The sequence below is a fragment of the Typopeltis vanoorti genome, chromosome 10 (genome assembly GCF_054136105.1).
Source record: "Typopeltis vanoorti isolate ZY-2024b chromosome 10, IOZ_Tvanoo_1.0, whole genome shotgun sequence".
NCBI lineage: Eukaryota > Metazoa > Arthropoda > Arachnida > Uropygi > Thelyphonidae > Typopeltis > Typopeltis vanoorti.
The window spans coordinates 80,306,113-80,329,140 of NC_143558.1; the positions used below are offsets into that span (position 1 = coordinate 80,306,113).

General features: G+C 32.6%; 1 protein-coding gene and 1 long non-coding RNA gene across 2 annotated transcripts in view; one reads left to right on the forward strand and one right to left on the reverse strand.

Annotated features, from left to right (window-relative positions):
• Nucleotides 1-6,845, reverse strand: part of LOC150102537 (uncharacterized) — a 41,813-nt gene extending 34,968 nt beyond the window's left edge. The window contains exon 1 of the long non-coding RNA XR_016548967.1: nt 6,703-6,845. This is a non-coding gene — a long non-coding RNA (uncharacterized LOC150102537). The remainder of the gene's footprint in view (nt 1-6,702) is intronic.
• LOC150102536 (IDLSRF-like peptide) overlaps nt 1-23,028 on the forward strand; it is a 166,017-nt gene that overhangs the window by 103,102 nt on the left and 39,887 nt on the right. The window lies entirely within an intron of this gene.

Here is a 23,028-nt window from a genome sequence, read left to right on the forward strand (position 1 = left end):
TCAAAAGTATGCTATAACGGATTGTGTACTATCAGATACATGCTTTTCGATAGCAAAATATTCATTACTAATACATATAAATAATCAACCTGTACTTATCCCATTTATATCTTAATGCATTTTATATAAAATTCTTTAATATTATTTTCTCTCTGGAAGTCATGTGAATATTAAAATTTTCCATGTTGAATTATACAAGCAATAATTAATTTAAATTATGCAGACGTGGTATTAAAGGTGAAGATTTTAAAAAGATTTGTTTGCTAAATTTTGATTGATAACGATTGTTACATTTTTTCTGATCATAAAGATCGAAATTTCGTTCTTCTGATATCATTTCTTTAATATACTCATATGAGCTTTCCTTCTCACCATGGTTATTCTATAATTGAGTCCTAAAGTCATCTAATATAAGGTTTAATTACACTCGTGACAGACAACTGTTTATGAACCTTTGTAAATCCTTATGCGAACAAAGAAACTGCTAGGTCCATATTTATGTTATGTAACTACAAAAAATAAATAATGAAAGATTAATTTCCTGAAAAGAAAAATAAGTATTACTTTAAAAGAAAGATTTGCTTTCGCTTATAATTAGGATGAAATTGTTATTTATTTTTTCTTTTCTTTTTTAATTTATCCTTTTTTTACTCTACGGATATTATCAGTAAACAAAGAACGTATAGAAATGTATCCACAGCAGTTCGCGAGATAATTAACCTTTCATCTTTATCATCTCTTCTTTCTCCATTTAAATGTGTTTTACATCTGAGTGTTTTTTCTTGCTTCTAATTACTGAAATATTTCTTGAGCTTACCACTGTCATCAAAATATGCAGTTATCTGAAACTTGAGTGAAGGGTTCGTTTACTTAGTTCACTAGTGTCCGATAATGCCGCGTTGCACTGATCGGCTCAAGCCCTTAATGACGTTCAGTATTTCTTTCTTAAACAAATGATACCTGATATGACAAATAAACATAAGTTCTGAAATTACATAGTGTATTGAAGAAATGATCACAGAAAGTAGGAATAAAAAGGTCCGTATTGCAACGTTCACCTTTTTTAATAGAAATTCGGATTCTAAATTGGAATGTGTAATTCAATACAAGACGTATTGCAAATAAATAATAATAGTAAATTAATCTCAGAGCCACTACCTGATATGCAGTATCTTACTTAGTCTGTTATGGCAATTTGAGAAGCTTTTTGAATTGTACTTGTATATTAGGATTAAATGAGCTAGTATTTTAGATTCTAAAGTGCCCTGTCTGAGCCACTTTAAAATCCAAAATACTATTCCATTCTCTAGCCAATTTTCAAGATTTTAGTTCTAGATAATTTTTGAATTAATCGTATGTAATCCTTCCATTAAGGGTAGCGGGAGATAACTGTTGTGAAAAAAAATAAATAAAAATAATAAAGATTTTCCATTCATTTGGCTAGGAATTCTACATTGCTCCAATCAAAAAAAGATCCAAAATATATGACTCAAACATTGATTAATGTTAAACCATTCCGTTTCCTTGCAGTTGAATGTAGCTACCTGATTATCACTAACGCCTACAAGTTTAAATATTAATGATAATTGCAAAGTAGCTGAGTTGGAAATCTCGTTAATGATACTGCCCACGGCTACACTTGTAGCTTAAAGATGGAAGTTTGTGCGAATACATCACTCATTCTCTTAATATTCTGTTAAGGATCAAGTCAAGTTGTGATTACATAGAACATGTTCTAGATAGATAATGCCATAATTTATGCTGATATTATGTTTAGGAGACTTTAGCTCAGATGTGGTTAACCAGAAAAAATTATGATGTGCATTATAATAATATAAACAAGACGGGAAAGGAACGTGCATTTGGCTTTGCTTAAAGATGCTTAGGACTTAGCATCTTTAAGTCCTAAGGCAATATAAAACAGCTACATCATTACGGTGACAGTTTTGGTTTTGTTGCGTGTCATCCATTCCCCTCGTGGTATCTTGAGTAAAAATGAAGCGCTGCAGAAGTATGCTTCACGACGGATCGACATCGACTGTAGAAGCGGATGAGACTACACCTGATGTAATTATATTACCACACGAACTTTATTTGGTAAAATACCAATGTCGCGTTTTATTACGATGATCCTTACCTCACGGGAGGTCTCGTTTGACAAATTCGGTTAAAGAACAAGTCATCGTTCCAATAAATACTCTTGAAATAAATTCTCTTCGTGCATTTTCATTATGCTTCATCATAGTCGTACGTGTCGCATTCCATTTCCCATAATCCGTGACAGCTTTTGTCTTCTAGTGCAAACTGATGTTCTCTGCTTCTCAGGAGAGCACTCTGCGAACAAAGACTTCCTGTCTGACTTCTAATGGCTGCCTCCTACAGCATACCAGAGATGTTTGTTCAAGCTATGAAAACAAGTTTCGTTTAGTAGAGAAGGCCGCTAGGGGGCTTTTGGTACCGCAACACTCATGCCTGAAAGATGTTTGCTAAAGCTTTGTCAACTTGCTCCCATCGTAAGAGGCAATCTGCTGAAACGAGCAGACCCGCTATTATTGAAGACATTGGTGGCCTCTTGGCAACACCACTGTTTTCTTTATCGCATACACTTGCACATAGAAGATTGTTCATGTCTTAATGTCATATACGCAAACTATTTATTTTATCCCACGTAAGTGCTTTAGCAGCAATAAAGACTCTAAAGGACAGCACTGAATAAACTACAACAAGTAATCAAATAGTATAGACTGCTGAATCAGGTGATCAATAAACATACCTGTTCCCGGGAATGAAGCCTAGGGAGAGATGTAATATACGGGCAGAGCAAACAAGTTAATGCATACAGAAGCTTATTTCATATAAAGATAGTTGCATTTAAAAAATCTGTTATTGCTAAGTTATTTTGATGTCTGAAGAAAATTGTTTAGTAAAGATGAATTCATCATTGCTACTCCAATACTGAATGGATGGACAGTACGTAGAGTGCTTTGTTTCTATGAACAGTGCCTTGTCATTCACTCCATTTCTTTTATTTTTATGCCTTTTTGAATTTCCTCTCTATGTTAGCTAACTTAATAGAACAAATATCAATCAAAATAAAATAGTGAAGCAGCAGATGTATGGAGCAACGTCGTAATATGTTGTTGAAGCTGTAACAATAATAAATCAAACCGTAGCAATTTATTTCACACAAGCATGATTTGTTGATATGTATGAATCGGAATGTGTAAAGTTCTTGCTAGTAAGAAAACAAAAAATAATTTTCTGTTCGCGATTTTTCAAAAGAGAAAAAAAATATTTCATTACTGTTCTAACATTTGAATTTATATAGCTTCTTTGTTCTTTATATAAATCACATTTCACGTTTATTTGATAATTTACACAGTCAAGTTTGGTCTTACTGATTATTATTATTATTATTATTATTATTATTATTATTATTATTATTATTATTATTATTATTATTATTACTGCTACTACTACTACTACTGCTCTTATTATTATACGGGAATCTCCATGGAGTCAATAGACTCATCGCGGGAGACCCAAACTATCTACACAATACCTATCACCGCTTCTTGAACTCATTGACAGATGAAACACTCACAACTGAGTCAGGCAATGCACTCCATTCATTCACCACTCTCCAAGCGAAACATCTAGTCATCATGCCCTTGTTAACCACACTCGTACTTATTTTCTAGGGATGACTGCTTGTTCTTCCACCACTTCCCCACTGCTGAAATATTTCCCCTGCATCTATCTTATAAAAACATTTTAGTAACTTAAATCATATCCTCTCTTCTCCGCCTATCAATCAACTATTGTGTTTATTGGTTGATCACTCATGATTCACTCTCATGATTGTTCATTCACTTGTATATATGGTACACAACTGTATTAGATAAGTTATTCATGTGTTCGTCTTCTAGCTTCTGTGTAATTTATTATGTAGTTCCTAGAACACTTAACGCTAGCAATGCGTCTTTCTTTTATAAAATCGCTTTATTACAATTGTAAATGCGTTCTTGAAATTTAGTTATTTATCTGAATTTCTAAGGACAACGATGTCATTCAAAAGTTCCCAAAGTAGCAGAAATTGTTATAAATTAGTTGTCAAAATTTAATTTTTTTCAAATTAAATTTTGACAACTAATTTTTAAATTAAATTTTTAATTCGAAAAATTTGAGAATGTTTTTCAGCAGTTTGCTTTTTTTGTCAATTAATTCTTGTAATACCGGTAGTAATCTTATTAGTAACAATGCTGAGTTCCTTATTAAATTACAGATAAATGAATAATAAAATTCCAGTCGCGAAGTATAAATGACAGATAAAATGTATATAACGATTATTTTTATGACGTGTTATTAACTTATTAGCAGGTTCTGGTGTCGATAGATTGATCAACTTTCTCTCTCTCTCTTTTTTTTTCTCTCTCTCTCTCTCTCTCTCTCTCTCTCTCTCTCCTACGATCAGGCTGTGGCTTCATTCCCCGCTAAGAAATGAATACTTGTCATTAGGTTGTACATGAATTCATCGCCTGATATGAAAATCACCAACCAAATTACGGTTATCTGAAGAAGCTTGAAAATTTGAACAGTTAAAATATTTGAAATCTAGCGTATAGTTCTCAAAACCTTATCCTACCTATGGTATTAGCATGCTATACGTTTTAATCTTTCCTGTTGGAATCCACGTAAAAAATTATAATTTCTATTTGCATTAACAGAAAATGCAAATAGAAAGTATTAAGAAAATACTTCTTTTCTGACTTGTTCTTGACAGTTAATGACTATCACGCATTTCTATACGTTTCTAGATTCCATTTGTTTGTCCTTTATTTCGTATCCCTAAGAGCCTTCTGGGAGTGCGATGTGACATTTTACTTAAAGCTATGGCATCCCTGTCAGAAAAGAGGGAAAAAAAAAACAGCATTTAGCTTACTGTAAAGTGTAAGTCAAGTTCTAACTCTGCAACAAAGCGCTTCGCAGTGCTAAAAGGAAAAGGTAATTAGGAATGTTCCCGAGTTACATTTGTTGCCATAGTGACAGTTGTTGAGAACACTAACCTCCTGACGGGAAAAAAATTAAATCTCTTTGAAAGAATTCAAAGCGTAGCAACAGGTACACGGAGACCGGCTATCTTTTTTCTTATTTCTTCCCTAGGTCTTCTTTCATCTTATTTCCATCTAAAAGATTCAATTATCACCAAGTGTAATAATTTCACCTGTAGTTTAAAAATCGCTCTTCTGTACTATTGTTATTATTTCCTTCTGGGAAATGACCCTTGAGACTGAACATTATTAAAATAATGCACTCAAATGGTTATTAATTCTGAAATCTACATAAACATTTCTTTTGCTAACATTTTGCACTTTTTTCTGAGACAGTTACAATTTAATTAAATGGGATCTCTCATACGTTACTCAGTACAAAAATGACCGATGAATAATTAGCAATCTCCTATCAAATAATATTTGTGATTCAACTAGCTAAAAAAAACTCCAATTTAAAAAGATGCGTTAATTAACTTCATCTGCAAACGTTCGAACTAGCTATTATGAGTATTTTGATGATTATAGTTTTTATTTTTTAAAATTCTTTTAAACTAACTCTCTGTGATTGATTTGTTAGCAATTGTTTAAAGGCTGTTTCAGTTTTGTTCTCATAGGTATAATTTTGTATATTGCATATGTAAATTAATTATTACGACGCGCTTAATATCCCTAATGCAAAAGTTAAAAACGCGTGTGTACCTTAATATGAAGGTATTAAGGTACACACTTAATACCTGTGTACCTTATTGTATACCTTAGTATGAACTGAATAGCATTTTTAAAATTGTCAACAAAGAAATGAGGCAGAAGTGATGAGTTACAGCGATTAAGAAGAGCACAAATTTGTTTGTACCTGCGTCACCGCATATTATACAATGGATCAAGTCTCATATCCTAAGAAATCAAATCTCGCTATTCTCGATTTATAAACAGTAGCTGTTCAATAACACTCACTCACTCATCAGGGGTACCAGATTATTTATGAGGTGCTGACTGGTAAAAAAAACTTTATTACCAGTGAAGAGGATTTTGAGATGTAGCATATAAAATAAAATAATAAAATGTGTTTCTTACTTACACAGAGTGAAGAGCCACACTCGTTTAGTTGCACATAAAAATGAATGAACCATTCACTTTTTTTCTAACAGAGCTAACCACCCCATTTTGTAATGCTTAATTAATATAATTTAAAACCTCCGATTGTTTGATAATGATTTTAGATTTATGAAAAGGTTCAGTAGAACATCGCATATCGCAAATTTATGCAGAATATTCAAACACTATGAAGAAACAGTTTACATATCATACATGATGTAAACTGAAATTCTTTCAGAAATATTATCACATATTGGAAACAAACTTCGGTGTAGTGTGTACTCTTACTGTAGTCCTTTCAGAAAATACATATTTTGAAAAACAAAGTGAATATCAAAACTATTTAACTTTAGTAACCAACTGTTATAAAATTCAATGATTATTCTTTTTCTCTCTTTCTCTCTGTGTGTTTACAGCATTTCATATTTCAAAAACGAAGGCTCACTTAAATAATATCCAGATAGATTTAAATATAAAATGAGTACACTAATTGATTTTTCTATGTTTCTTCTCTCTCTCTCTCTCTCTCTCTTTCTCTCTCTGACATACTCACCTAACTGTACAGTGTATCCCTCCGTGATGCTTGATATAGTTTTCCGTTTCATAGTCTATTTTGTAAGCATTATATAATACTTTTTCTGTCCTGAATTTTCGTGATGAATAGTTCTTCGAGAGCACGTATGTCAATTGTGAGCCACCACACCACTCCACTGAAAAATCATTAACGATGATATTGTGGTCTCCTATAGAAGACAACTGCCATAGTTACGAGTGTCTAAGGCATATTATTCTCATGATGATGAATCAGCTATCGACAGTAGAGTGTGTAGGAAAACTCTAATAAGCCTACGATGAAAAATAGTCTGTGAGCGCATGTAGCAAATACATTCCGCGCGTCCTTGAAGAGCACCTCTCTCACCCCAAATCAATAAATAAAATGTAGTACACTTTTGACGAAATGTATATGCTACTTTTTTTATTTATTTATTACTTTTAGAGACCATAAATATACTTGGAATTGTATTCTATTCTAAACTTATCTTGATGATTTTGCATGTCAGAGCTGCTGATATTTATCAAACAGATAAATATCAGCAGCTCTGACATGCAGTACAATTACAACTGATATAATGATATTTAATGCAGTACTTCAAATCATGTAAGCTTTGACGTAATTTATCTGTAAATTGATGTCAAATAATGTATACGTATAATTTTGGTAGCGGAAGAAATCGCAATGAAGCGAATTTACTCTATTAAGTGCCATAAACCGATAAGCTGTTTTTTATCATCGTATATCAGTGATAAACCGTACTTTGGGTACCTTTGGATGTTTATTTAGTAAAACAAACATTACCTACTATAGATTACGTTTGTCTGTTTTCAGATATAATGACTTCACCCATTAACTTTTCCTAATATATCTTAGCAACTTTATTTGATGTTAACAACTTAACATCCAATAAAGGTTTGGAAATATTTATTAAGCTTTCCTTGAATGGTTTATCTCAAATTTATCCCAAATGACTCCATCTCGAATGTTGTTGAAAACTTCTTAAATATTGACTTTCATCATAATATATAATAGTTCGATCCATCTGTAGCTCTTGAAAAGTTATATTTAATACTAAGAGGAGTTGCTGCTCTCTGGGTTTGGTAAAAGGTCTGGAAAGTGTTTTTTTTAAGCACTTGACTGGCATTGTCAAATTCATCAGCTCTCCGAATTGCAACTAGGCAAGCGATCCATTTCCGAAAATGCGTAACAGTCGCCATAATAAAAAAGCATAACGACCGCTAAAACATTTTATGCCTTGGAAGCTTGGCGTCCTTCCATCACACATCCTCTCAACAGAACTCAACCTGCTAAATCCTCAGACATATGCAACTTAATATTATTTGACACAAATATAATTAATAATATCCCTTGAAAATTTCTATGAGACTTGAGAAGTACTCGCTTTCATATGTGTGAATGCTTCCTTTTCATTTTGTTTCTTGATATATGTACAAAGCTTATGTTTATTTTTTTTTATTCAGCTGTTTTTTTTTCTTTCATATAATGATTTAAAATAACTTCAAATGAATCATATAAGTATCGAGATATAGTTCAGCTGGTATACAATATAAAATTATAACTAAAAACTTGAAATGTCGGATATTAATATTTTACTTTGTCTTTACATCATAGAAGTAAGCTATTCCTGGAAGCTCTGTAAGAGTGCGGTGAAGAAAGGTGTGAGGAGTAGACTGTTTATATGGGGAAATGTGGGTGGATGAAACACATTACCTGAGTTGTTAATGTAGGGAGTGTTAAGAATTTGAAGATTTAATATGATAAATATGTTGTTCAGTTGAATGAACTTCCCAAGATGAGTCTGCTTACTCCATTGCATTGAGGGTATAATAATAATATAATTGAGGAGTCTTTGTCTGAATGTTGTTGTTGTAGTTATAGCCTTTCAGCTGTTTAGGGGGCAGCTATATACGCCACCATGTAAGGAAATGACTATGAACAAGGTGGTTTCCCATTGCCCCCTTCCATAATATATCCTATGACTGTATTCTGTGTGTTCACGGGTCCGGTTTGCCTGCTTTACGGGATGAAAAACCCCAGGTAAACCCTGAAAAATCAGTTGATAAACTGGTGGAAACAAAACCTGCTGTCCACGTACAAGACCGGCTAACTTGGCTATGGCTGAGGAAAATCCTTAAGCTCCTCACGTCTCCGACGCGAATCGAACCTAGGACACTTCTTCCCCAGGTGTATGGTTGCGAAGCGCACAGCCACTAGGCTAACCGCGCGAACCTTTGTTCGAATATTAACATGATTTCAAGTAAAATAAAATCGTACAACCGAAATCGAATGAAATAAAACATCTAATAAAGAAGACTAGTTTAAGAATGCCTGACATGTGTAGCGGCACGTTACAAAAAACAAAGTTGTATAACATAACACACATAGTACTAATAATCATTAGATCAGAAACAGCCTGACATCCAGTACCTGAATCTGCTATGACTTAAATGAGGGAAAAATGGAGGTTTCTGATTGAGATACAGATAGCAGATACAGATCTACACAGCATCAAAGCTCTATAGGTTTATGTATTATTCAAGAGCATTCCATTGATTATATGACTCAAAAGAGAGAGAGAGAGAGAGGGAGAGAGAGAGAGAGAGAGATTCCCTGCATGCCAAAATAATTCCTGTTAGGAGGAGACACTGTTCTAATGAATATTTAATTTTTATGCAATTCAAATTTTTACGAAAACTCATCTCGGAACCAATATTGCAAAAGTATGCTACATAAAAATTGTTTTTATTATTATTATGAAAACGTTCACGTAACGTGCTATATTTTCAAAGTAAATTTGGGTCGATGTATGGTTTAATGTTTTTCCATCCTTCATAGGCGTCATCTTGACATCGAAAACTAGTAAAAGAATGAAGACTGAATATCCTTATTATTTCATAGCCAAGTAGCAAAAACAGTTTGCCTTTTAAACTTTAAACGCTTCACCGTCTTGACAGCTGTTTTGTACCGTTGACCGTTATCAGAGAACAGTTAAAATCATCCTACGAGTTACAACATTCTCCAATACCATGAAATTGTGTTTTAAAGTTGCATTTTTCATAAGAGAACACTTAAATAAACATGTAAGCCATGTCATATTATGAAGAAAAAGCTAAAAGGATTCTGCTTGCCATCGAACACCGATCCCTTCACAAAGGCGTCTCGTGACGAAGGATTTAATCTCATAATCTTTACGACACTTACGAAAAATTTTAGTTTCGAAGGCAAACATTGTTTTCCTAAATGACGTTAGCAGATATTTATTATCCTATCGTTTAATAACTTAAGCAAATTCTGTTTAATTAGGTAAACACTACTGATCCGTCAGTAGTAGGTATACAGATTTACATACAAAAATCTTCTTGCGGTTTTATTTGCATGCATATACATTTAATTTTCTAAAAGCGCGCACACACACACACATTGTGTGTGTGCGTGTAACCGAAATCTGTTTGTAGTTTATACATCTAATATTACGGAAAACAAAATCCAATCTCATGGAAAAATAATATACAGAATTACTAAAGAAACATTTAATTACACCGCTGTTATGGAAAAAAAAGCTCGTTAATCCAATTGGCCATCTCTTTTTTTCCTGCAGGCTCTTTCTTCATAAACGCTATTTTGTAATTGCAACTGAAGTTTATTTTTACACATCGCGTATCCGATTCCTCCATTTTCTCTTATTTCATTGTCAGTCATCAAATAATACATTTTCTTCTTGGTATATTCTCGAGATAAAATATCGTTACTCATCCGCACTATTTCAGCTGGAACTTATGAATTTCATCTTTTGATACATTCCAGTTCCCATACACACACTTTGTTTTATGGATCTCAAAGCTTTCATCTCTATTGAGTGCGTCTACCGGTTTGTTACCGGATACCGGTTCTGGTTGGCAGGAAATTGTTTAATCAACTGTGATCAACTGTTTAGAATTGGAAAGTTCTAGCCACACACCAGACTTTAAACTGTGTGATTATTTTTAATAAGGAATTCTAATTGGCAGCATGGAAATGATACACATGTTGCTGAACACTTGAAGGTAGAAATCCCAGCTGCTGCGGAGACCACCGTTGCCACAAACTCTAGCTCAGGTTCTCAGTCTTCCTACTGTAACCACCCACTTTTCACTGTTAGTATACCTCCTGACCTAGGGTAATCATAATGCAACGAAATCCTGTTTGAACAGAAGCATAGTTTATATTTAATTAAAGTAAATTTACACAGCAACATGACTGCATACAGTTTTTATCTAATAAACACAAAGCGAGAAATTCAGAATAATTTTTGACAATTGAAGCAAAAGCAATCATCTTCCAAATTCAAATTTAGAACTGTATATCATGAAATTCAGGAAATTACTGGAAGTCAAAAAATCTGCGATTTTTCATGTACAAATAATATTATTGCTTGTCATTTAACTAGTGGGAAGGCTGAACTCGTTTTTCTGCTGATAACTGCTTGATCACGATAATAACTGTTTTGGGAAAGTGAGCATCGAATATAGTCTTCCGCATGTAGTCTATTTCTGTGCTTATTTTCAGTTTGAAGCAGCCTCGAAAATGCTGCTTCACATTCATAAATTGTAAATACTCAGTTGCATAGTTTTATGAACATAAGAGTTTTTCATTATTTTTAAGCCTGTGTAACCCTGTGGAAATGACGTTTGCATCCAGTGTTAGGCGTCTGAAGAAATACGGGTGGTCTAGCGCCATGGATGCAAACGCAATAGTGCAAGGCCCAAAAGAAATACATTCTAAGTTCGGTTCTAGTCGCCGACAAAATGGACTTTTCTAATCCTTTCTCTGAGCGGTTCCCGAGTTAATCGATCTCTGGCACGGGTAAGCTGATTTTTTCTCCGTGCTATTTGAATATGCTGAGTTAGGGTTAGGGACCAAGAGATGGCGACACATGTCTGCATGCTTTCTTCACCGGATGTTATTTAAAATTTGTTATAGTCTTGAGCCATCTCTAATTAAATCTATCCAATTAAATCGATTGTTTTATATTTCAGTTATAATAGTTACTTGGCAGTATTTACTTACAAATAACAAAATATTGCATTAAATTGTATGAGTGGAGATAGAATGCGATTCCTTTGAAATCTTTCCTCAATTCATCATCAGGTCATGACGCATAAGTTGAAAACCACTGCTCTAGCTGAAATAATGGCAAAATAATTTAAAAGACATCTACTAATAGCAGTTGGGTGAAAATAATATAATCTTTTATGTAAAAACGTTCTTTGTTTCAAACAAAAATTCTGTAAAATATAAGTGAAGATTTGATACATAATGCTTAGGCCTTTTCTTCTATTACTTTTGTAAGTGAAGTTTTAAATGTTTGATGAATATTCAGATCAGTATAACCAAAGAAGTACTTTTATGAGACTCTCAGCTAAGAAAGGCTGTAAACGCATAGCATATGAGTACTTTGATAAGGATTGTTTTGTATCATTATTTTTTAATTTCATCTTTCTCTCTCTCTCTCTCTCTCTCTCCTTTTTTTTTCTTATTTATTTTTACATTATCCGAAAACTGCTCTAGAGACCAAATATGGACAATTGCTTCAAGCCACTTGACGTCTCAAATAAGCTGGACGGTAGCCTCACACTGGGAAATGAAATTCATCTCCCACCTAAAGACAATTGCAATTACTTATAGCCATACCTGGTTAGAATTCTAACCCGCAGGCTAGAGAGCGGATATGCTAATCACACTTTGTTCGCTGTCATTTTTGCTAGTTGCTTTAGTTTATTAGAACTTATGAGATTGTTTTTGTAATGATGTCAAATACCTACATGCATTTTTCCCCTAAATTATTTCACAGACGGACAATTTTAATTTCTACATATCCATCTTGTTGGATCAAACTACCCCTATCATTTCATTCAGTTCATAAATACATAAGGAAATGATAAGTGACTGATCATCCAGTAGATGTTGGAATGGGATTTTTTGAAACATATTATTTTTCATTAATACGGTACTGAGTTTGCGAACATTGAACTATCTTTTATTAGAAATGGATTGAGCTGCAATCCATTTCTCTTTCCAACCGTTAAATCAACCGAAGAACGAAACATTAAAATAGAAAATTGAATAATCAGAAGGAAGAAGTTATGTTCATTGAAATTCTTGTTTTCGGTTGTTAAAACATAGCTAGCTATTGATATTTTTAAAGTTTTTTTTGTAGAACTAAGAGGAGTAGGCAGAGATGGACGCGATTTAATAATCTATTTGCGTTTTGCTTCAGAGACGCAGCAAACAGAGAATTGTGCCATAGTGGCGATTGTACTTCAGTGGCATGGCGTACATGCATATTCCTATGAAACGGTCCATTGCATCTGGATGTGTTTTTTCCCCAAATTCTGCTTTATTTCTATATTTTTTTAATCTTCATCACTAGCTTAAAACGCAATCATGAGTGAGTTTATCCTCGAGAATTAAACAGATCTGAGTAGTTCCACTTTATATCCATACTTTGAAAAGATATATAACGTGGTTATGTTCATGTGTTTTCGTATATTATTCGTGATCTTAATTTTAGCTTTTTTTTTCATCTGAAATGAAAACTAAACGGTATTTAAAATTTTGAAAAATATGTTCACAGTCGCATAAATATTGCTGATATAAGAACTGTTCACTTGTAGAATAAGTGTATAATCTTTTAAATAACTTGTTGCTGTTGTATTCATTTGAAGGATGGACCTTGACGGATAACTAGGTTAAATAAATCAGACTGTTATTAATATGATTTCATTTAGAAGGTATTATAAGCTTAACACTTTAAGCATCGTTGAGAATTCCGCCATACACTTAAAATTTTATTCATTTTACTTCGCTTATCCAAAGTCTCTAATATTATTCAACTTATTATATTTTAATTATGCACTAACGACAGACAAATAATTGTATAAAAGAGGCTGTAGACATTCATCTTGAGATAGGAAAGATAAATGCAGAGAGAGAGAGAGAGAGTTGATGTTATTGTCTTAAGCAATTCAGCCACAGTCTAATGTCGATTTCTTTTCAATGGAATATATACACCTATTTCGCTTTTCATGTTATTATTATAAGTATCAAGTGGGAGGATCTCCATGACTTGTCTACATTATTCGTTCAGATAAACTTTTTTTTAGTCTTCCAAATCAGATATTTGCGCATCACTGAGATAATTATTTTATGATATGAAAAAAGAAGACTCAGAAATTATATTATATCAGAAATTATAATAGGTATTAAGAGAAGAATCAGAAATATAGCAACTGACTTTCGTCAGAGTTGCCATCATTTCTTTTCTGATTATACTAAATTACTAAATCTGGAAACTGTTGCAATCAAATTATCAACTTACCAAAACTGATGTTGAAAGAACCTGGACTAGGATATTTGCATACTCTCTAAATAACAGACATTCTTAATGGCCTTTGAAAGCGATGGGCTATAATTTTGTCCAAACCTACTTTCACATCGTTTGAATCTGAATTGTTCCCTTGCATCATTAACCACGAAGAAAAAGTCATTCTTCTGGCTTTTTACTTTTCATCCACCCTTACATTGATAATCTTTATAAATGTGTTTTATACTCTTCTTACATTGGTGTTTATCTTTATCCTATACTTCTGAAATTAACCTTATCCACCCTATTCCAAACAATAGCTACAAGTGTCGTTATCATCGAATACTATCCTGTTGCTCTTGCATTTTGCTTTAGTGCTGTAAAGTAATGAAGGAAACCCATTAAGGTCTACTTTCTACACCATGTGAAAAGACTTCTCAACTAATAAACAATCGCCTGTATGGATTTTTTTCGCTATCGGTTAACAGGGAATTGTCTTGTTTATCACATGTACATTTGGACAAATGCCATGGAAAGGTTTAAAGAAACTGAAATGGTTGTTACTGATATCGTCTAGTGCATCTAGTACAAATGCTTTTCTAATCAGACGCAGCGCTAATATGTTGTTATGTTCTGCAGCCTTGCTTGTAAGATTAACAGAGCATGTCAGAATTCATTTTGGCCAGTTTTATGAATTTTTCATTTTTTATGTTTTCAAATTTTCCATTTTTGCGTTTTCTTCATTCTGTATATTAAAGATCTTTTTCATTTGACTACTAATCCAATACACAGTTATGTTGATGACAGCACATTACACTCCTTTTTCACATAGCAACTTTATTTTACTTAAATAAACAAACAAGTTTTGAAACCACATTGAAAAGTTGGCGCTGTATATATTAGAATATCCACTTATGCAACACCAAATTTTAATCACCATACCGTTCTTCAGGAGTTGTGATTACTTGATTAATGTTAATAATAGTAAAACTCAAGTCTTTCTTATTTATTGAAAGAAAGAACCTTTGTCTAGTAGTCTAACTTTTGATAAATCCCAATTCTGTAGACAACACAGATTTCTTTTGTAATAATACTAACTACTGATCTTTTTAGCATAATAAAAACATCATATAATAATATAATAAAAATAAATAAAATAATAATATAATATAATATAATTTAAAATATAATAAAAACAACATAAAAAACGTGATCCTCCTGGGCTTCCCAAGCATTGTGTTTTCGTTTAACTCAAGATGACACTCACTTCTGAACTGCCAACTGCATACCAATAAACTCATCCTAATATTGAACACTGTTCTGACATTTTGGGGATGGCATTACCAAGAGCTACATAATATCCAGATCTCTGTGCAAAAGAGGGCAATTAAGTTGATCAATGACCAATCTCTTAGCGATAAACACCAGTCTCACTCATTTCTTCAGTTTCGGCCCCATCTATTTTCTGTAGATATTTTCATGGTCGCTCTTCATCAAAGCTGGTATTGGTATTTCCTTCAGTTTTCTCTACATTTTTGAAGATATGTGGAGCAGGTAGCCACCATCCTTTCTTCACAGTTCATTTCAGACTCAGAACAGTTTATTCTTCTTCCCTTATTCTTTCTACTGCTATTTTAGGGAAAAATTGTCCTGATATGTCTTTTTCTAGAGAGTACAATCTACAGGTCTTCAAATCCAGTGATATATTTCTTCTTTCTCCTCAACGTTTTGTACAACTCCCCTCCCCCAAGGTATTACTGTACTACGTATTGAACAACCATTAGTGTGTATGCATGTGTGTTCGGGGGGGGGGGGGGATTTCCCATAAAAAATAACATTGCTTTTCTTCAAAATTCACAATGACTCGCTTTCAAAAGTGTAAACCAGCTCCGTTGTTTTCTTTAATTTAAGCAAAATATATAGTTGTATAATAACACATAAAAATCATAGTAGTCTGATTTCTTATTTATTTGGATGCAGGAAATCTGTTTTCTTAGTTCTTGTCATAGTTTTATAATTTGGGGTGACTTCCATTAGAAATTTAAAGCAGAATTGGTAATTTCCTACCTTATCATCAAGTAATACTTGAAGCTGATTCACAGTGAATGTCATAGTTTATGTTACTTCTAAATTCTAAAGAAAGAAATATGCTTCTTCAGGAATTAAAGTTTTTAAGTGTGTAGAGACGTCCTCATTCCTTAACTAGTAAATTTAATTTAGTCGGAATTCTTGGTCTAAAGTTGCTTTGACATGTTGGTGGGAAGCAAACATCACTCCACTTAACCAATTTAGGGAATGACATTTGTGAACGACTAATGCAATTAGGTCTTGAAGCAAGATAGATAAAATGATATTAAAATCAAATAGTCATTTTAAAAAAGCACCTGTTAAAACATGCTCATTTATGGATGATAATCTGGAGTTTTATTAAACTAACAGATTTAAATATAACATTTCTTTTTTTACTTGGTTGGTGGCTCACATATAAACAGAATTTTGATTGTTCTGCAAAAAGTAGAAAAGCAAACCTCTTAAGATATTTCTTATGAGAAACCGAATGGTATTGTATGAATTCCATCATGTTTGTATGAAATAATATATCAAATCAGTACCTGCAGAAAGCGAAGGATTTGATTAATACTGCTGAAGTATTAATCAAATACTGCTGAACAAAGATATATACTGAGGTTTTCTATAAGTCACTTTTATAACTAAAACTTCATGAAAGGTAAACAATATTATAATAATGTAGAAGTTGATTCATAAATTCGTTTTTCTTATTTGAAACTAAAAAATAAATAAATGAAAAATTACACGATCGATTCATGTAAAATTACGTAATGTGTTATGAAGGAAACGTTTTATTGACAGCAAAGCATATATCACCTCGAGTATGAAAAGAACTCTTCTGATATAAAGATACTAACAATATAAAGGCATTGCAGGTTTCCCTGGTAAATGCTTTTAAACTGATTTTCTTGGATAAACAGCTCCTGAATATACCAAACACCGGTTAACTATTAATAACTAAAAAAAAAGGGGTAGTTGTGGAAGTTGAATGAAACTTCCGGGAAGCAGCAGCAGCCAATCTATCTGGTTTCCTTAATACTCGAATAGAATCAAACAAAGCATATCCTGTTCGAAAACATTACAAAACATAGGATCTAACTTTCAATTGCAGTCTTTTCACACTGATATTTCTACAGAAAATTAAAAAATACTAACAAAAAAGTTCTCTGAATAAGTGAAGGGCACTTTAAACCTCCCTTTTTATTGTACTGAAGATGTGTGTGTGGTGGGGTAAGATACCAGGTGTATTTTACTAGTCGACGCCTGCAGTTATCGAATGAAAAGGAAGAAATATCTCACCTATAATCACTTACTGATATTTTCGACTAGGCGTAAGCAACGTATTGTATGATACAGAATCACCGCAAAATTTCTCATTGATCTATTGTTCTTTTAAAATGTGTCATATGAATTTCAATACCCTTGTGTTTTTATATTATTACAAGGATCTCCTACAAGTAGGCATAGTGTGTAGAATCTGACTACATTCGGGATAATAATACCCGTCCTTTGTTTGAAATGACCTGAATTCGGATACTCTCTAGAAAGCGACGAATCTTTATAAAGATTTTTCATTTGAATGCAACTTAACTGGTCTCATGGAGGCAGCAGAGTTACTAATTTTGAAAACAAATCGACTGATCAACAAAACTTATTATCAAGCGGAATATCGTGTAGGATATTTCTTAATTGCATTGGCGGTCATTAAAGGATATCACAATAAAGGATATTATTATTATTATTTCGCATCTAGAACTGAATAATTACATGGTTTAAATCTAGTAACATGATCTAATGGATTCTTTTTTTTTTGCGTATATTTCTTAAAACTATTTCTTAAAGCATAATTTAATGAATGACTCTCCTAGCTCCTTAGGAAAATATTTCAATATTTTTGGGTGCCTTAATTTTATATTGTACGAATGAAAATCGAAAAGTCTTTGCCAACTTTTTTATTTAACCTATTGCAATGTTATTAACATGACTGAACATTCAAATAAAATATGAATTCTTAGTGATAGTTCATATTTTTAAAACATTATAAACAATCCATTTCTTCTTTTTTGTCACCGCACAGGAAAAATGAAACGTGTTTTTTTTTGTTTGTTTTTTGGTTGTTTTTTTTTCCCCAGCATCATCAGATATGTCCTTCATACTCGGAGAAATTTTGTCACTCTCTCGATAAATTGGATGAAATAAAAATATTTACCCAGAGTTTTCGAATTACCTTCATATACGATTATTAATACGTTTTCTGTTATATTTATTATATTATGTAGTGAACTTTGTTTGTTTTCATTTATGCAAATAATTTCTCTGCTCGAATGCCGTTTAAAATATGAAACCCACTATGTTATTTAAATTAAGAAAAATATTAATAAAATACAAACCTTAATATAAAAATGAATAAAACATGACTAGGATTCTCCGTGTAAACAATGGGGAAATAATAATTAGATAAGATAAAGACCTTTTGGTTTATTTTAAATTTTTTCAGCGCATCTAGTTTAAGTAAAGAAATTCTGAATCCTTACATGACTGAAATAACTGAGTTAATCCGTTAGAAAAAGAAATTTTATTATTCGGAAAGAAAGTTTAAACTGACAATCTTTCACTGCCAAGTTAACTTTATAAAAAATACAAATTCTACTAACCGAAACAATGGAAATTAGAAAAACAGTGAAATGAATAACAAAATAATTACGGGCCCTAGAAGCTTTCTAGAAAAGAAAAATTAATATTTCTCAACAACGGCCAATAATAAATGATCTGCCGGCATTCATCTCAATTTTTCAACTTAATTTCAACTTTCAGTTTTCTTCAGAGTTCGCCCAAGGGTTTCATATTAAAACATTGTCCTTTCTTTCGTTCTTTTACTTAATTATCTTCCTGTTTTAATCTCAAATTACCTGAAAGCGCATATGTTTATTATCCCTCTCTCTCTCTCTCTCTCTCTCTCTCTCTCTCTCTCTTTTCTTCTTCTTCTTCTTTTTCTTGGGGTCTTGGTTTAGTATATGCCTGTTTAAAATAATACTGAAGAATATTTAAATTTAATAAATAATTTTTGTCGAGCAGAAGTCACCCTTCACTCTTTACATACTTACCAAATGTGTCCTATACTTAACTGACAAAAAATCCTTTCCTGATATACAGGACACCGACTTTGTCATTACAAGGTCTTATTCCTGAAGAAATGACATTGGAATACAGGTGCGATTCTCGCTATTTATGGAAATATAGGAATTTGAACCTAGGTCGACTTTCCTAGCAAGCGTAATTATTTACTAAATAGAGTACATTGTATTCTTCAGTTTAATAAATTTCAAAAGGGCTATGAGGATGCAATCACCTTTGACATACATTTGACTCATTCCACTATGGAAGAGTAACCTTACGAAGAATCAACGCTTCTTTCAGGATAGCAGACATACTAAAATATCAGAGCTCTTGTTTATACCTTTCATTCTTTTTTCAGGTAACGCCCTATATGGAAAACTAGTGGATGAGATCCAGTGACCAAGTCATTGGACCACCATCATGATACATTGGTGAAGCAATTGCTTATTCAGACGTTATGTGTGACGTTTCTGGTGAAATCTGTGATTGTCTGCACATATTTCACTACCACAATAGTATTTACATTCCGCGTAAATATAACAAGTCAAATGTTACTTTTAAGAGGATGAATCTGCCATTTGGAAAGGCAGTTCAATCCTAAAAGGTAAAAGTTACTTCCTATTGTTCCGTATTGATTGTTCTATTTGCTCTATTCGAATGTTGTTCCTCCTGATCTGTATTCTCCTGTACGGGACTCTCTACATCCAGTATAAATTATTCTCATTCATAATTTATTTATTCTCCTAAATGAAGTTAAGATATTTCTTTCTCCACAGAAAGAGTCGTGTTTCCATATAAGATGCATATTCGCTTTTTTTTTATTCGAGACTGTTCACTGTTATTTCAAATAATACAAGAAACTGCATTACACAACCTGATTGCAGTGTTTGCTCGCTGAAGTGCTACCGATGCTTTGGTTTGCTTAAGAACATATCACTCTTGCTAGTGCAAAGTGGATATGTTGCTCTCTAACCGAAATACTCTGTAACTGGATCATGTTCATGTGGCTAGAAATTAAAAAATCAGTATTCAGAATCATTAAACCGTGTAAAGTGTAATTTATTGTCAACTACATTTTTAAATTTACAAATCGTACTTTCATGAAATTGTAATCTATTTTCCTTTTCAGATATGAATCGTTCTTCAATAAGCCATATGATTTCGACTAACTTAAGACTATTGTCTGGAGGTTTCGCACATATTTTTCTTGTTATCAGGTTTGTCGGTTAACCCAAAAATTAAACTGGCAGTACTTTACGTGGATTAATGTTTCTGAACTCTGATTTCTTAATAATGCCACCTCAAGTCATCCACAGTTATTGTTTAATGGTTGTGTTACCACCAAATCAACTTAAGCCCTCCCTCCCACCTCTGCTCAGTTGATCTAGTGGTAATATCGTTCGAATGGTGTGCACAATCATGTTCAGGTAAAAAAAAAAAATAATAATAAAAATATATTCCTCAAAAAAACTCTTGGCACTTTCTGAGACTAGCCATTGTACTATTGTTCGGAAAAAGCATAAAAAAAAAGTTTGTAGCATGCTTCACATGACGTGATTATATTTGCGAGATTCTAATTTATTTTCAGTTCGCAATGCGTGCCACTGACTATACTAGAAGAAAAATATTAATTGGATAAAAGAAGCAAAGTTTTCAATTGAAATGATGGATTTTATTTAATCAAAGTTTAATTTTTAATCAACTGTATTATTACATTTTATTGGTTATGAAAAAATATTAAGCTGGAGTATTTATTCATTTGGTGCTATATTCGATAATATTTGGAACACAAGATGGTAATCTTATCCATTATTAACCTGAAAAGAAAGTAATATATTCCGTAGCAAATATTAGTTTTGAGCAAGTTTGATAGGAGTATTACTTTGTTTATGTTTATTAACTTTTATAAACAAAAGTTAGTTATATGAATAAGAATAAATAAACGCTACTTTTTTATTTATTAGAGCTAAAACTAAGTCTTAAGAAATCTGTTCTGTTCGATTCATTCTACATTTTGTGGATAGGTTTTTCCTATAAGGGTTTGGATTCTCGTTATAGAACTCCACCTGTTATGAACTGATTGAGTTGAAGGTGACTTAATTTATCTGATAGATAAATAAGCTTTTTACTCTTTCTGGAAGTTTGGATCTATCCTAAACATGAAAAATACCATGTTTTTACTAGGGTTGGAAATTTCGTAGGACGTACAAAATAATTTCCAAGCAACTGTTTCTTTGACTCCCCTTTATTTTCAAGTGACTACTAATAAGTAAAATGATAAATATTTTATACTGAACATTATATTTCAGATTACTTAATGCAGTTTACACCAGAAAATTTTCATTTGCAAAAACAGATTTAAGTGAGAAGGGATTGGCGCATACTTTGACAAGAAAGTGCTCCAATTATTTTTATCAATTAGGTTTTTATTAGATTTTAATTAAATATTTAAATTATATTTTTATATCAGAAATATAAATCTAAAGTCCATCGTCTGCTACTTCTGCAAACATAATTAAAACGCTAACAGGATGACTACTAGATTTTCCACTCCCATACCAGAAGTTATTAATCAAGTCTGACTGCCCATGATTCTGTTGTATACGCTTTAATTATTATTATTATTATTCCTTTTACCGCTTGGAACTTAAAGCAAGGAACAACTACACGAATGTTTGGAGAGTTAATATTAGGGAGTGTGATTTAGCCAGTTTCATAGGTGATTCAGTTTTTCCTTTATTTGCTGGAAATTCGTATCCATCCTTCAAAACATACCAACCAATTGATGAAATAGATGCTCTGACCAGCAAAACTATATTTATCGCATTTCCTCGGCATAACCAGGAATAACCTCTTTGATTAGTGGAAAATTGCCAATTACCTCTCTTTGTTCAACTTTTTAAGCTTCCGCGAAGGATGTAACTGGAATTTTCCAAGTGTTGCTTATAGTTTGAATAATGTTGGTATTGCTGATCTAATTTCTGCAATGATGTCTCAGTCAACTACTGAGAGGTTAGAGTTGGATACCTCTTTTATTTTATTTTCTTTCTTTCTTTTTTTATTCAAATAATTTATTTTACAACACACTTGTATTTATTAAGTGCTCTTTACTACCCTACATGTTTATACCCACCAGTCAGACATTTCGTAGCAAGTTAAATTCACAAACTCTCTGCTTAACTTAGTTTAATTTAATATTAAACTACTGATAACGAAAGAATAATAGGATCTCAAACCGAGCCACATATCCTGATGTAAAAAATAACTATTTTCCCATTCTCATTACGCATTTAAAGATAAATGAAAAGAATTTCTGTATGTAATTATGTTGGATCCGAGAGCCTAAGTTAGCTCAGTTTCGACGATGCCCTTTGGGAAATCCCATCTAGAATCTTTTTTAGAACATTTGTCAGGTAATTCTTTTTGAGATGAGTTTGCCAAGCTCATATCGGGGGGAGGGGGAGCAGGATTTGTTCTCTCGGAAACTCGGGTTTTTCATCCCACAAATAGTCAAACCGGCTAGATGAACATAAACGCAATATGCCTACATATGATACTACTGGAATAAGGATTAACCACCTAATTCCCTCGGATTTGGTTTCAAAAGCCTTCATGGTACGGTGTAAGCCGGAGTGTACGCGTAAAATATGAAGAAATCATGTTGGTGCGTAATGTATTAATGCTCTGGTTATTCTTTACTTATTCCAACGCAATAATTCCAAATATTTTTAAAGATTCACTGTGATTCTGAAAATTGGAAATCGAATGTCAAA